Source organism: Corvus brachyrhynchos, unplaced genomic scaffold, assembly GCF_000691975.1.
Source record: "Corvus brachyrhynchos isolate BGI_N302 unplaced genomic scaffold, ASM69197v1 scaffold209, whole genome shotgun sequence".
In the NCBI taxonomy this organism is placed as follows: domain Eukaryota; kingdom Metazoa; phylum Chordata; class Aves; order Passeriformes; family Corvidae; genus Corvus; species Corvus brachyrhynchos.
In genome coordinates, this window is record NW_008246056.1 from 2,680,826 (window position 1) to 2,696,453 (window position 15,628).

At 42.6% G+C, this 15,628-nt stretch overlaps 1 long non-coding RNA gene across 1 annotated transcript; it reads right to left on the reverse strand.

Annotated features, from left to right (window-relative positions):
* LOC108449530 lies at positions 1–14,089 on the reverse strand. The gene is made up of 6 exons (XR_001865700.1): positions 12,831–14,089; positions 12,128–12,352; positions 11,082–11,180; positions 10,592–10,743; positions 10,027–10,130; positions 1–6,592 (listed from the first exon to the last, which is right to left on the reverse strand). It is a non-coding gene; the product is annotated as an uncharacterized LOC108449530 (long non-coding RNA).
* Positions 14,090–15,628: the final 1,539 nt, after the last annotated feature.

The following is a 15,628-nucleotide window of genomic DNA, read 5'->3' on the forward strand; positions in this document are numbered from 1 at the left end:
TCTTATTGTCTCCAGCCTGCTGCTGGGGAAATGGAGGTGCAGACATGTGGACTGGCTTGCCTCAAGGCCATTCAATGAAACAGTCAGAAAAAAAAAAAAAAAAGCCTTGTCTCCCTGATCTCTAGAACTTCTAATAACAAGTTTCTGCTCTCTACACAGCACAATCTGAAATGTGGATTCTGTACATCCATTTATCTTTCATTAATGAAAGAACCCCCTCATTAGCTCTAGGAACACAGCGTTGTAACGTTTTGATGTTCTGCCATTTGTGGACTGGGAAAGCTCTGATTTCTTTTCCAGAAGCAGCAACAATAAGGTAGTTCCTCCTCTTGACATACTGCCAAGGAAACACTGCTGAATTGTCTTTGAGCAACAGCTCTCTTCAAAGCTCATTGATACATTTATCTGTGCCTTCTTTCTCTGGAACAAAATAGAAATCACAGTGCAGGCCTGGGAAAAAAAAACCCAACATTTTCTTGTCATTGGCATTTTGTTGGATTTTTGGCAACTTAAAAGTATTTAGTATCTGGTGTCCTATTTTAGTATGAACATGTTTCATAAAATTTGCAAATTTTGACTATTCCAGAAGGCAGAATGAAGTGGGTATTTGGACCAATTTCTGAGCTCTTGAAAAATCACAAAGCGCTAAGGCAGGTTCATATTTCAGCATATTCTTTTATTGTAATATTCTCATATTTTTCCAAAAAGCAGAAAACACAAGTAGGACATCTCATTCATTGTAGAATGAGCTGTAATTTGATGTGGTGCACTCACACTTCTCTTGACTCAGCCATTACAGGTCAGTTGCTCCCACAGCTTGGACATTTTCTCCCCTTTGTGCAGTTGGTTTTGGGTTGTCCAAACTACAAAACTACAAAAATTTCATTTGCAAAGGATTTTTTGTCAGATCTTGCTCCCCAGGGAGGATCTGAACATGCCACCTGGTCTAGCAGCATATTCTTGAACAAGATAATAAAGAAACAATTCTAAAAGGAAAGTAAGCTGTGCAAAGGAAAGTAAGCTGGGCAATTCAGAGTAAGGTAGCAACAAGAAAAGAACACCACTCAGTGACTTAAAATCTAAGCTTTGCTTGCTAAGGGAGGTGGTATTAGTGGGTGGCTGGCAATTTCTAGCTGTGAAACACACACACATGCACAAATAATCCAACTGAAAACTCCATTTGTGTCTGTCAGTGGTACAAGAGGCAACAAGTCCATACTGAGCAGGGTTTCTGTAGCAAGACTGCCAGGCTGCCATGTGCTGGAGCAGCCAGGGAGCTGCCTCACAGCAACTTCCAGCTAACTTTGATATGGATGTGAACAGCCCAGGATGCTCCAGAAACCTCAGCCTGTCAAAGCCAGTCAGAAGACCCACGACAGAGAGCATGACACCCCTGCTGAAACAAATTTTAAAAAGAGCAACACCCACAAAAGGGAGATACATGAGGAGACACATGGAAGAATTCATTGCTGGGGACATGGTTGGAGATGCACCCTTGGAAGGAGAGGCCCCATGCCAGAACAAGGACACACCTGAGGAACTGTGGCTTGTGGAAAACCCATATCAGAGCAGAGGAAAATGAGCCAAATGCATGGATTGGCAGAGAGAAACTGCTGCATTCCAACCTCAGCCTCCTGCACTGCCCATCACATCCTTGAAGGGACTGGGAGAGACTGAGTGTAATGCATGGCAAAACCAAGGTAAGTTGGGACCCAGAAGGATGGGAGAGGTATTGGACTGACATTGATTTGGGAGGAAGAGGAAGAAAAAAGGTGTTTACCTAAATATTTGTTTAATTGTTTAGTTTTTCTTTTTTTTCTCAATAGCCGAGTCAGTAATCAAAATTTTGCTCTATAGGCTGTTGATAAGTTAAATTAAATAAAATTCCCCAAGTCAAGATTGCTTTGGCCATGACAAGGGCCCTTACTCCACCTGGTAAAAGTATCCAAGAGCAGCCTGGTGGCACAGCTTGTTCATGTACCATTTCCAACTCAAGTTTAGTCTTCTGTGTGATGGGGGTCCTGCCCTCAGCAACAATTGTTTTGCTACCTAATGGAGATGGGCAGAAAGTCACCAATTTCTTCATTTTCAGGTCAGGCAAGGCTGCTTTAGCTTTCTCTAAATGTTAATTAATGGTCATTTCTGGTGTCACTAGTAGACTACAAGGATGTAAGGTTGTTATGAGTTCCTCTGTGTTTCTTTCTGATCTGTACCTGAATTATCTGGAGCAGCAAGGATGTAGTTCAGAGCCTTGGCTGAGTTTTCCCCCTAACAGCTGTTTGTGCTTTCCTTGTTTTCCCTAGGACTTACCAGATTCAGGTCTCATTTTGTCTGAGTGAGAGTTCTGGGCAAGTTGCATCACATGACAATCCTAACTTCCATTTTCAAAGAATCTCAAAGCAATCTACAGAGATTGATACTAAAATGATCATCCTGCTTATAGAAAGGCAGCCATTCTTTGAGCTGCAGAAAACAATCATGGATCACCTACCTGCAGGGTAGAAAAAGCATTAAAACATCATGGCTCTGAAGCAGGAGAGGGGGAATACTCTCTGCTGGAACTGGATCAATATTTGCAGAAATACTGAAGATAATTCACTCATAAGCATAGTTTGAAAATTTTATTCTGTTTCCAAATGGCATGGTTTTGATTGGAAAAATGAAAGATGTAAGCCATGCCTAATGTGGGAGTTTTGAAAGCAGTAAAAATGAAAGACAAATTTAGATAAGGAAAGAGCAGAGAAAAACTCTCTAGGATGGCTACAATTGGGGGATAGTGTGTTTTCTGTGGAGTTTTGCATTGCCTCTTAAAAAGTACAGAAACAGAGATGGGTTGAACTAGTCTAACCTAGTGTGAGACAGAAAACCCCCAGTTATTCTCGTTTTCCACTTTCAACAACTGCCATAAGCATTTTCTATTAAAAAACTCCTGTCTTAGTAAAAGGACTCAAATAACCACTGCTTACGTAAGATATTTATTTGTCTGCCTGATGGGGTGTGGGAGCTATGAATCTCTGAAGTGTGGAACAGAGATTATAAAGTCACCAGATGGGACAGATTCAATAATGTTAGTGCAAGACCCAAGACCACAACATGAAGTAGGATTCCCTGCTATGAAGTTTAACCAAAAACTTGACAATCCTGTGAAAGTATTTGCAGTGGCAATGAGAACAACCATATCCTTCCAGCTGTATAACAATGACAAAGTAACTCATACACTTCTCTGGACCAAGGAGTCTTTAAAGGTTAGGAAAGAGCATCAAAGGAACCTTAAGAATTTACGCTGGAAGAAAAATCTTAGCTGCTTGTTTCTGCTTTCACTGGCACTACAGAAAAGCTTCAGTTTGGCTTCTATCAGAGCGTACTCTGTTCTAAAATCTGAGACAAGGTTCTGCTCTAGGCTACATTCATGGCACTGAGATTGGTAGAGTTGCACAGTAACATCTTGCCTTGTCTGTAAGCACCAGCTTAAAATCTCTCTCCTTCTCTGGCATCAAAACAAGTAATTTTATAAAATCAGGTTTCCTTTAAGCAATTTTATTTCCTGGAGGATGTAACACTAATCAAATGCATTTCATCAAAATACTTGGGAATTTGGAAAAAAACCCCAAACAACAAACAGAACAACAAAATTAATTAGCAGGTCTGACTCACCCACATGCTTTATTTGATGACAACTGACAAGACTACAGTCAAGAAGTAATGAAAAATATTTTAAAGGAATTTAAATGTATTAAAAATATCAAAATGCAAGTCTGCAGAAATATTACATTTAATTGGAAGTTTATTTCAAACATATTACTTGCTGCTAGCTAATTACTGTTGCAAAGCATATTTTAAAGGCTCAAAGTGCTAAGAACTGCCAGATCTGGAAGCATCTGCTCCTGTAGGAAGTTGATAAGCCAGGTTTTTTTTACACACATGATATTTTCTTCTGCTTTCCAAACTAGCTGGTTAAAATAACATCTATTCTCAGAAGTTCTCATATGAAAATCAGTTGAAAGTTCCACCCCAAACCAGAATAGTGGAATTACTGAATATTTCACCCTTCTAATACCCAAAATGCTGGCAATACAAAAGAAGTCAGATCACAGTGAAAAATTCCCTTCTGCCTCTGTGATTAATATTATTAAACAAAATAGACTAGAGATACAAATTCTTTAAAAAATGCTGATTATCTAACTTGTTTTTTCCCCATTTTTTTTTCCTGACACTGTGTACACAGCAGAACTGCCTTCAAATTGTATAAGATACCCTAAGAAAAAGCTTAGTCATTATCCCTGAAGGCACCATAGAACAGAAAGCTAACAGGGTTTTCACCAAGACAAAAAGCAAGGCAGATATATTTAATATTCTCCCTCTGTTTCTCTGGTGAGCACCTTAGCAATGTACAGTGCCTTTAAAAGAAAGCTGTGCTACATATATATATATATTTTTTTTTTTTAATGTGTGAACACTGGTTTCACTCCATAGCCCAAATAATCTTCCACATCTCCAGTGTTGTCAGTATAGTTTATAAACCTAATAGTTGATTATGGAAATGTCACAAACTTGCAGAAGTAACACAATCCTATTTCTTTCGTGCCTCAGACTCTAAAGGGAGAACAGGACACAAATTTCATGTGCAGAGAAAAGACTTGTATATTCATGAGGAGCCATCACACATATTAAACAGGACAGTGCTCCTCAGAGGCTAAAACAACACCCCAGGTGAGAGAAATTTAAAAGCCAAGAATCCTGCCTGATTTGCTTTACATTCTGCTAGGAAGAAATACAGAAAACAACAGAATTTACTGAAGTATTTGGAGCACCTCTGCTGTTTTTCTCACATGCTGTGTTGGGTTTTGTAATTCGAAGTGAATAGCTCTTAAAGAAAACTAATGAACACAAACAAGTAACTTTGCAACGTTAATTAATTGCTTCTGAATGGGTTACAATTTTATAATAAACTAATGTATTATGAGAACTAAACATTCTTTAAGGTATCAATGAAGAATGCAGGAAAATAATAATCTATTACTCTTGCATAATTTTAATTAACCTTACATTTTTTTGAATACTAAAGGGGTTCTAAAGATGAGATTTTCAGAAATATTCTTTAGGCAACAACTGTTTTGTCATCTCAAACCTCCTGGGTGTTACGCTAGCATCTCAATTTTACTGGTAAAAAACAGCTTTATTGCTGTAACAAATATACTTCTCCCAGCTAATTCTAATAACTTATTATGTCACTGCTTAGGGCAATGAACCTAACAAAATAATCATTGGTATTTTAAGAAATACTGTCATAAAATAACACCAGTTTATCCCTAAAAAGTTATCACAGTCATCCTGTCAGGTAGTCAAGGTGTTGTTGCACAGCACAGGACTTTGTGTAACTGTGGCCTACTTGTCACAAAAATGGGAACTATATTTATCTGTCCACTGAATCCCATGGGAAGAAGTGCTGGATGAAGGGTCTGGCAGGACTTCTTTCGGGAGAGAGCTGTTCTGGAAGAAACTCTGAGCAGGGGGCAAACAGACCATTTAGGGGTGGTGCAGGGCACTTGAACCATGGCCAAGGTGGGTCTTAGGACAAAGGGACTGGAAGACAAAGGGCTGCACTCATTTGGTTACAGAAAAAAGTAAATTTGTCAGTCTTGAATCCCTTGGGCAGAGCTGGGGTAGGAAACTTCAGTGGCTGTAGCTGAACTTCTGCTGCAGTGTTATTGCAAAGTATTTCACCCCCTGCTCTCCCGACTCTGTTCCTGGCAGCAGCTTCCTTTTGCCCATTTATTAACTACCTAATGCATTAAGCAATAATATTGGAGCGGAAAACAGAAAAAGTGACTACTGAAGAAATTGTTAGAAGCAATTCATGTTTATTTGCATCTCAGCAGGGTAGCAGGTTTACTCCTTCGCAGCTATTTACACAGCAATGAAACACTAGAAGCCTTGCTCCAGTTTTCTCCAGGTACAAACATAAACCACAGAAGAATTTAGGTTAGAATGGTCCTGTGGGTATCATCTGATCACTTGCAAAAACAGGCCAACTTCAAACTTCAGGCTAGCTTTCAGTTTTGGTGCACGTCACCAGGGTTCACGAGAGAGAAATAAACTCAGAGCTTGTGTGAGCTCACAGATTACAAGCTCATGTCTCCCTAGGATTTCAAAACAGCAGTGACAATGCTCAAGTACCTCTGAAAATGACTGAGAGACTCAGAGAAATCTATCCTCCCCCTTCTCTACTACTTTGAAGACTCTGTCACTAGGTGAGGGCTATGAATGTGAACATCACCAGAGTGATCCTGAATGGAGCCAGGATCCAGCAGCACTCAGACCTCCTGTGGCAGCTGCATTCATTCCTTGCACTGTGGCAGGTGGCACAGGAGCCAGGAGCTCTCAGGAGCTTTCTCTGAGCTCCTCTCACAGAAACTTCACAGGAATCAGGCCTTAGCACAGCTCTCCAAAGAATATCTCCTAAGGCAAGGTCCACAGAGGTGATTGAACAGATTTCTCACAGATCCATGGGGTAGGGACTTCACAGCTGGAAGCATGGATGGCACCATCCAGCAGAACAGCGCAGTTCTGCACACGGCTGTTGGACTTAACCCTGTGGGAGACAGAGCACACAAGCAGAGGCACATTAGAGAGGGATCTCCACTTTGGCAGACGGAAGAACATCTCACAGCTTTGGAGGGAAGAGATCTGCTGCAGTTAGACTTCATGAGCTGATGTCAGGGAGGATCCATCCTGGGACACGGGAGGTCTGGCAGTGGGACCTGTCTGGAGACTTGCAGATTGCCAGTCTTTCCAGTCTCTTACTGGGCTCTCCATTTCCCATCGCTAAAGAGCAAAATGTTCTGTTCCACAAGGGATTTTCTGCTGTTCTACTAAACACATTTGGGACAGAAAGTATAAAATATCCCAGTTAAAGTATCCCGTTAAAATCATCTTTATGGGTATGTGAAAGGTGGAAGCCTCTGCCTCATTAAGGTTATCCAACCAAGGACTCCTTCAGTGCAAAAGAGCATAATGAGGACAAAGTGATAAAACAGAAATCCGCAGACACAAACATTCAAGAAATAACAGACAAAACTGTTCGGGTCCCTCCCCCCTGCCATGGAGCCCTGGGAGAGGGGCCCTGAGGGGAGGCACGGGGTTTCCCTGCCCCTGGTCAGCCTCGTTCCCCATTGGTTGTTTTGTGTTCCCTGCGCGGGCAAGGACCCTCAGGTCCCATGATTGAGCAGTTCCTCGGCAGATCCCGTCCATGCGGCTGGAGAAATAAACATCTCTGAAACATCTATCAAGAATCAGCCTATATATATTTCTTTTCCACGGGCTGCCTTGTTTGATACGCATGTTACAGTAATGCCCACTGTAACAAATGGTAGAGAATGCGGGCAAGACACCGATCCCTAAGGACAGAAAATTCGTGAGTAAAAGCCACTCTAGATCTCTCTCTTCTCATCTTGGTTTGGATATTCTCTCTGGACTATGGAAGAATCGTGGGAAATGTGGCTCTGAGTCACAGAAAGAAATGTATCTAGAAGTTGAAGGAATCCTTGAACAACAAAACAAGAAAGTACTTGTTCCGAGAGATCTAGAACATTTTTTTAACTGACTTTTCAAAAATTTTTTCTATATTTCTCGAGACTTACTTTTTGATATTAATTCTCCTGGAACTAGTCATGAGTGTTTTTGGTACGAGATCTGGGATAAGATAAGGGATCAAACAAAACATGGACTAGCGACAGAACCTCTCCATGGATCAATTGCAATCAGTGAAGCTCTTCAGGAGCATTTGTATGGTCCCATTACCCCTAGAGCAGAGGATGGCCATAATCCCATGGCCGAGGCCGCGCGGCCGCCATCCCTGTGGTGCGTGACTGCAGCCGTGCTGGCGGAGGGGGCCGTGGTTGTGGGCGCCCGGCCCCCCCACGTTGAGTAAGCTACAAAAATCAATGCAGGATAAATGAGAATCCAGAGAAATCTGATTTATATTAAAAATCCCTAAAAAGAATCATGCATCATAGTCTGGGTGAAATGAAATCAGTGTGTCTTTTTTCCAGACCTGAACAGATGTGCCCAAAATGCAGATTCCACAAGAGAGGCCATTTCATGGAAAATTCGGGACAGATATAGGTGATGATTCTGGCAAAGGTGTGTCATGCCATGAAGCAGATCTCAGTGACAAGGATAAAACCAGGACGAGAGGAAACTGACAGAACATGACCAGAATATAAATATCCAGGTATATAAGCCTAACATTTTTCTCCAGTTCTACTTTTATGGTGCTACTTGAAATTGTAATAAATAAACAAAACCTTGCTGCTTCAGAAGGGGAATTCAGAGATCAGACAGCTCTTTCAAGGCATCATTAAAATTAAGGCATTCAATTTATGCTTGCACTGAAGCACATAAGCTGTTATTTACCCAGCTCTAGGTCTTTCATTTTTCAGCTGTTGGCAGTGTTGGACCCTGAGCCCCTACCCAGGCTTTGCTCACCAGCAGCACTATCTTTGATTCAAGCATTTTAGCGCTGAAACTTAAAGCACAGACCTGCAAAACACCAACCTCACTTAAGAAGTGCTGAGCGCCCTCAGCTGTCTGAAAAGCACTTTGTTTTCTGACAAAGTTTCAGTCTGAGCTTACTGCCTCAAATAGCCTCAGAAAAATTCTCCTTCTGTACTTTTTCTTGCAAACCAAATTATTCCCAGTATTCACCACACTCCAAGTGCCATAAGCAGGAACACATTCCACTAGACCAGGCTTCTTAAAGCCCCATCCAACCTGGCCTTGAATACTTCCAGCAATGAGGCATCCATAGCTTTTCTGGTTGACTTGGGCCCCTGTTTCACCACCTTCCTTGCAAAAAAATATTAGTCTGATGTGCACTCTAAACATACCCTCTTTCAGTTTAAAACTGTTTTCCTTTATCCTGTCACTACTGTGTCGGGGTCCCTTCCCCCCTGCCATGTGGTCCTGAGAGAGGGGCCCTGAAGGGAGGCACGGTGTTTCCCTGCTCCCTGGTCAGCCTCGTTCCCCATTGTTGTTTTGTGTTCCCCTGCACGGGCAAGGACCCTCGGGTCCCGTGATTGCCGCAGTTCCTTGGCAGATCCCAGCCATGAGGCTGGAGAAATAAACATCTCTGAAACATCTACCAAGAATCTGTCCGTATGTATTTCTTTTCCACAGGCCACCTTGTCTGATACGTGTGTTACAGTAATCCCCACTGTAACACAAAATTGCAAAGACTAAAAGTCTTCAGCTACTAATTGATGGGCAGTCAAAAACCTCCAGGCACAGCTTTGGACAGGGGCACCCTGGGCTTTGTAACTGACAAGAAAGGTGGGGTGAAAGCGGAGCAGGAGGATTTGTGTATTTCTTTTCCACAGGCCACCTTGTCTGATACGTGTGTTACAGTAATCCCCACTGTAACACAAAATTGCAAAGACTAAAAGTCTTCAGCTACTAATTGATGGGCAGTCAAAAACCTCCAGGCACAGCTTTGGACAGGGGCACCCTGGGCTTTGTAACTGACAAGAAAGGTGGGGTGAAAGCGGAGCAGGAGGATTTGAGTACATTCAAGGTGGGCCTGTGTGCCTGTGCAAAACTTGTTGAGGAACTTTCAGAGGACAGGGAGCAAAGAGAGGGGATCAGGTAAAGCAAGGGATGGGTCTGAGCCTCTGGGAGCAGCTGATGATTGCAGGCAGCTGTGTCACAGTCCTTTGCTTCCATGTGTGCCTGTAACTGTGTTTATGTTTCTGGGACAGAAAACTGGTGGGACCTACAGACGGGAATGTAGCAGCTGTGTCCATTAGCCTGGGATAGAGACTCCCAGGTCTACATGCACCCAGCTGGGATCTGGCAGCTGGGCAGGAGGAAGCCCTTATCTGCTAGCGCCTATGGCTACTCTGAACATCCCTTAGCAGCTGTGTTCATTGCTGGCTGACTTCTGTCAAATACCGATGGGACTTTTCATGTAAGAGGGGGGAAGGATCTCAAACCTTTTATCTAAAAGTACAAAGGAAACACCATACTCACTTTTTGTCACTCAGTTTTGAGCCGTCTTCCCAGGCCCAGTCACCATCAGTGCTCCTCTGCAAACCAATCCAGTGGGATTTGGTGTGTTCTATCAGGAAGAAGTCCTAGGAGGGATGCAAAGGCAGAGAGATCAGTAGACTCGGAGAAACTGATCCTAAAACGGAGAAACCCAGCCAAGTCCTGGGTTCTGAAGGGCAAAGAAAGGAGTGCTGTGTGAGAGAGGAAGTTTTGGGGCCGTCTCTCAATGTGAACACCTATTGCCTTCCTTCCTACAGGGACCTGCTTTGTGAGACTCAGCATTTCAGAGAGCCAGGCAGCTTCCTCAGCTCTGGGTTCTGAGGGCTGAACTCATGACAAACGAAGCTCAGCTGCGGCAGGCAGAGAGAAGCAAGTCCCTCTTGCAAAGTGTCTAAGGGAAAGCCTTGTCTTGCCAATGCAGGAAGGTGGTGGGGGGGTCCCAGGAGCCTTTTACACTCTCCCTTCCTCCCAGAGGGGAGGAACTGGCCCTAACTGCCTGGGACTTGCTCCCACTTCATGCTGCCCTTGCCCCTGCAAAGGCACCCACCATTTCATTGGTATTGCTGATCACCAGGAGATGAGCCCCCTGTGCCCGGCAGGATTCCTGGCTGGAATTTCAGTCCTTCTTCTCCTTGGAGAAGGAGTAACACTTGTCTCTGTAGGTGACCCACTGCTCAGGGCAGCATGGACATGGACAGCCTGAAAAAGAATCATACATGTCTCTTCCCATTCATAGTCATAGCCTAGTTCCTTACAAACACTTTTCACAAATATGTTCTTTCGGAAGATTATTCTCCCCAGTTACAGTAAAGCCATCCCCAAAGCTCTTCTGAGACAGGCAAAGAATCAGTCTCTGAAGGAATCTGTGAACGGCATCCATTTTCCAGACGGAAATAAGTGAGAGAGCAAGTCTTCTTTTAAAAAGAAGAGGTTCATGTTCTTCTTGGACCAATGAGCAGATTTCAAGAACTCTACTGTGCTCCCTGACAAAGTTCTAAATTCAAATGAAGTATTTTCAGTGAAGGAGATTTATTTACCCTTGGTAATAAAACCCACTGTTGTTCCCAGCAATGCCAAGAAGAGGATCCCTAGAATCACTGCAATAATCCAGCAGGTAGTAGAGGAAACAGGAGAACCTAACAAGAAGAAAAAGAATATAAATGTGAGAAAGGTGAGGTTTTCTCAATGGGATCAGCTCTAAAGCTATAATTCATGTCAAACTGCAGTGTCAGTTTACCTCAGCCTGCACTCATGTCAGAGTCCAGCAATGTCTGACAGGGTTCTTTTCAATATTCCACACATTGGTAATTTAACATTTAATAACAAATTTGCTTATTTGAAGACATGTGATGTTTCATCAGATTCTGATTTAGCAGAATCAACCACAGCTATGTGTTGGAAGCACAAGTGCAAATTAGCAGAATGTAGCCATTTCAATACACAGATGAATCACAATACAAATGTGATTCTCAGTGGCAGAATTTATGATTTGCTCACCATTGCAACGCTGGCTGGCACCAGGAAGAAATATGTATTAGGCTGAGCAATATATACACTGCCCCCATGCTGGTCTGGCTAACTTAGACATTCACATTCTTTTGATTAACTCATGGACAAAAATTTACACAACGAGCTGATGTGATCAGCTGATCCACCCAACTGATACAAACGTTAATCAACAAAGTGGTATCTCTCTGGTCCCCTTTTTTTTTCCTGCCAGCCAGATTCAGTCACTGCATACTTCATGAGTACATTGCACTTTCCTCTGAGACTCCCTCCCTTGAGACTTACCCCACTGTAGGGGCTTATTGATCAGTCACAACTCAGGTTTACATCTGAAGGGAAGTCCAAATACAATGAGTGTTTTGATACAGCATCAACAGAAGTTCTTAGATCACTCTGTTGGAGCTGCAAGTCTCCAATTTTAACCTACCTTGAACTGCCCATCCTTCCCAATCTCAAACAGCAGGACAGAAAGGAAAACTTTTTAGTACACAAATGCAAATCTCTGATTCAGACATGAAATCTTCTAGACTGCTTATTTACTAACGTGTGTATCTTTTCCATTAATAACAGACTTTACCTTTGTTCTTGGTGTCCTCGTCCTTCTCTGTTCTTTGTCTCCTCCTTTGTTTCTCAGCAGTTCTGCATTTCACATTCAGATAGATGTGCTCCTTTTTATTCCTGACACATGCTTTTAAGTGTTGCTTTTCTTTACTTTGCTTTACTTGGAATTCAGAAGTCCCATCCACCACAAAGCCTGGGCCTGGGTCACTAGAGCTTTCCTCACAGCACTTTGGAATCATATCTAATGACAGAGCGTATTATTAGCAGAAAAGTAATATACATAAGGAATAATGTCATACATCAGCTTTTTGGAATACAAAATGGTTTAAGCAATGACAATAGCTCACAAAGAAGTCAATCTTTCTTGATTAAACTGCTGCTCTCATGGATGCTCCATAAATCATTGTTAGACAGGGAAACTTGCTTTGACAGGGGAGTGAAGCCATCTAGCATTCTTCACATCATATAAATAAGCAATTTAGGCTTGACCAAGATGAAAAAGTTGAAGAATTCAATTTCCTCATGTAGCAAACAGGTAATTCTAGTGGGGTAATTAACAGATTGCATTTCTCTCTTTCACTGCAAGCCCCGTTAACGAAAGCAATGCAGGCTCATTTGATCTGTATCAACATCCTTAATTATACCAATTTATTTATATCAACAACACAGCAAAACACGAGAGCCTGAGAACTGGGACAGGAAAATTGAGGGAGGATTACCTTAACTCCACAGGAGGAAGCTGAAATGTAATAGCAGAACAGGTGGTGCCTCTGTGCTACTCTCCTTATGTGACTCTGTGGGATGACAAAGCAACCATTACCATCTGACTGAAAGAGGGCAGCTGAGAGATGAGAAATAAGTATTGTGGTGACCCACACAGGAAATTTGAATTCTTCCACTCCAGAGCTAAGCTCTACCATTTCAGACTTGTAGTGACAACCATGACAACCTGTTCCTGCCATAGTTGCACCAAATGCTGTTTGAGCTGTTTTTTAATACCATGTTCACGGAGCAAGAGAATATATTGAACAGGTTCTATCTGTAGAATCCATTACTAAAATCATATGCTTGGACTGCCAGTCTTTTTCCACAACAAAAATTTCAGTCTCTCTGACCCGTCCAACAGTATCAGCCTTTCCACTCAACTCTTTGATTTGTGTAGAAAAAAGTTGCTCACATTTGCTTAAGGATAAGTTGGGACTTCGCTTCACACGGAAAAGAGAAATTGGCTGGTTGGTTTCCAAGGATCGCTCTGAACTGAACATGGTCCATCCCAAAAAGCAGGATACAAAACAAAGGTGGCAGTGGGCCTGCATGGATGAGCAAGGGGCTCCTGACTAAACTCAAACACAAAAAACAAGTGTACAAGGTGTCAGCAAACCCAGAGATTTCCATAACTTGCACAAATGGGGTTAGGAAAGCCAAAGACTACCTGGATTTGAATCTGTGGGGGAACGTGAAGGGCAGCAAGAAAGATTTCTCCAGGTACATAAGAAAGACAAAAACTAGGGAGAAAATGTGGGCCTGCTGCTGAATATGCAGTGGTCACAATGGACATAGACTCAGCGCCTTCTTCATCTCAGGTACATGAAAACTGTAATAAAGTCAAGTGCAAGGTAGACTTACCCTTGGTGGAGGAGCATGTAAGTGAAATGTGCCTATACAAGTCCATGGGCCACCAGTTCCCACAGCCCACGAGTGGAGCTGATGTCATTGCAAGGGCACTCTCAATGGCCTTTGAAAGTTGATTGGGAGAGGTCCCTGAAGACTGGAAGACAGCAAATGTCTTCAAGAAGACAGGGAACAAGAGGACAGCCAGTCTGACATCAGGAACTGACATTTTAAAATAAATCTTTACAATAAACTTTTGGCTACTGAAGCAGACCCCTTGGGCTTGGACAGGTTGCTCGGTCTTGTGCTGTGTGGCCTAATAAGGTCTAAAGGAGATCTTTCACAGCCTCCACATCCAAAGATCTCCTCCTCCCTCACTGCACTTTGTGTGGTGCGTGGTTCAAAGGGCTGGCAGGTCCATGCCATCTTCAGGGACAGTTCTGTAGGAGTGAGCTCCAGGATGCTATTAACCCATTTTCATAGACTAATTCTGTGGCTTTTGATATTTCAAACTCATCCAGACAGGGTAGTGATTCAGGGGGCAAAACAAGCTAGCACAGTTCCTCCTAGTAATTCTGCCATGCAGTATAACCTGCAAGATCAGAATCAGTTGTGCACACAGCAGAAATCACACAAAGGATGAACACTGACCGAAGAACTTTAGCCCTGTTTTACAAGTTTGTGGCTCCTTGTGGGCAGATTTTTGACATAAACATCAGACTTCTCCCACTTGCCAGCAAGCTGGATCTAAATACTGCTCCCATATTCCTAATTTCTTCACTGTGCTGCTGTCGTTGACTGTATACTCTATTGAAAAAATTAAATACAGAATGCAGGATTGAATTCAATTAAATCAATAAAATCAGTAATTCAGCATAAGAGATTAAGTAATTACACTTATTAAAACCTAACTCATCAAACTAAATGCTCCCCTCGAGCTCGGAGCTGGAGTATATTTGTTCTGAAAATACACATTCAAAAAAAAAACTTTGATCACAGACCATTCAACTTGTATCTGGTTCCTCTTTTTTTCTCACAAACAGTAAACCACAGTAAATCCACACTTTGAAAATGTAACACCAGCTCACAGGAAATGCTTCTTCTGAAGATGTTAGTTTAAACCAGGCAGGAAACATCAGCTTGTCTTGAAGACAGAATGAGGTCAAGAGCTGAGAGCTCCAGCTCAGCTGTGGATGTGCTATTGGTACAGTGAAGAAAGTAACAACTGACCACAGGCAGACTCAGGCACAAATAATTAATTGCTCTCACTCTTGTTGCAATGATTCAGGTGAAAAGTAAAGAGAGATGTCTTCAGTGGCAGCAGCTCTGCTATAGACTTTCCACATCAAAATATTCTCTTCTTACCCACCCAAGCCTCATCCTTCACCTCCATGTACTGACTTTTGAAGTACTAATCATAGGAAGCTGATCAAATAAACAAATAAAATGCTTCTTCAAGGCCATGTGGGAGCTGAGTACATCCACTTCATTACAGTCAAGGTCCATTTAAATGCACAAGAGCATAATAAGCCACAGAGACACAAACCTGGTACACATAAAATAACAGAGAGAGCATTTTCCACATAATATCAGAGGATGGATGTGAAATTCTGTGTTGTTTTATTTCTGAAGCTGTTGACCTTGTGTCATAGGTTAGCAAGCACAGTCCCGGAAGGGACGTCCTTGCTAAGGGGTGCTTACAGTTTCCTCTGGGAACTGATAGAACCTATCAGCTGGCCAGTTTGGATATGGACAATTCTCTAAGCCACTTAAAGTTGTGACCACCTCTGTGATCCACATTTAAGAATAGACAAACTCCCCCTCCAAGCTCTCTCTCGTTTCCGGCGCTGGCACAGGTGGCTGCAGGGCCCGAGCAGGGCCCAGCGGGCCCAGCCAGGCCCTGCTC